The following is a 1191-nucleotide window of genomic DNA, read 5'->3' on the forward strand; positions in this document are numbered from 1 at the left end:
GTCTCATTAAGTCAGTGCAAGGCTGGATTAAAGTCTCCATCTTATCAATCATTTCTCTAAAATGTATTAGAAATGAACAAAATCTGGACTGGAAGGCAAGTATAGCACAACACTGCAATTACTGGCCAAGTTCCGTGATGCATTGTGGCTTTCTCATAAGCAACACATGAGATGCTTTCTTGTTACTTGGTGAGTAGTTTTACCCTTACAATGGGGAGGAAAGAAATATGTTTTTTTTTTTTTTTCTGAAGCAAAATAATCACAGCACAGAGATTTGTGATTATTCCACATTTCTATAGTGGGAAATAGGGCAGTACCTGTTTTGCAGCTGCAATAGCACATTGCATGTCTGGAGCAGGGATGTACCAGGTTGGGTTACTGTCAGTGCTCCAGTATTACCTTTGGAAAGCAGTTTGTTTACCCAGATCTAAGTGCCATGGTGGTTGGGAACAGCCCCAGCAGTGCTGCTACACCTCATGCTGCACACCTGGGCTGTGTGCCTGAATTCCTCTGTGGTCTGTCCATCCAAGGACAGCCCACCAGGGAAAAAACATGCAGTCGTTCCAGCACAGACTGCAGGACTGCTGCTGGGTCTGCTTGCATGTACCACACTGTACAATTTGAGCCTGACCTAGAGACTGGTGACAGCAGCTGCATAAAAGCCTGTCTTAAGCAGAAAAAACTTTATTTACTGTAGGAATGGGAAGAGTTGGAGTCACTGCAGGACAATAAAGGATAAAAGGCATTTAGAAACAAGTGCAGCAAAGCTTTTTCAAGGAAGGTATTTTCTTAAAAGAAAGAGCACTGCCTATGGAATTGTTACTTGATTACTAGATAGGAAAAGCACTACTGTTATTCACTGGGAGCAAAGGCAGAAACGCTAAAGAAATTTGTGATGAAAAGAAGCACTGAGCTTGCTAAGGGCTCTGCATGTTGCCAGAACAAGCTCCAGCCCACTTAGAGAACCCCAGAAGTATAAAATGAAATTTCACATCCAACAATGTGCCAGTGCTTTGTGAGGCTCAGAGGAGAACTCCTGAGAACTATGTGTAAGGCAGCTAAGCATTAAACCATCCATCCATCCATCCATGCATATGTCCATCCACTCACCCATCCATCCACCCATCCACCCACCCATCCACCCATCCATCCATCCATCCAGCCATCCAGCCATCCAGCCATCCAGCCATC

The sequence above is a fragment of the Meleagris gallopavo genome, chromosome 7 (assembly GCF_000146605.3).
Source record: "Meleagris gallopavo isolate NT-WF06-2002-E0010 breed Aviagen turkey brand Nicholas breeding stock chromosome 7, Turkey_5.1, whole genome shotgun sequence".
Classification (NCBI taxonomy): Eukaryota; Metazoa; Chordata; class Aves; order Galliformes; family Phasianidae; genus Meleagris; species Meleagris gallopavo.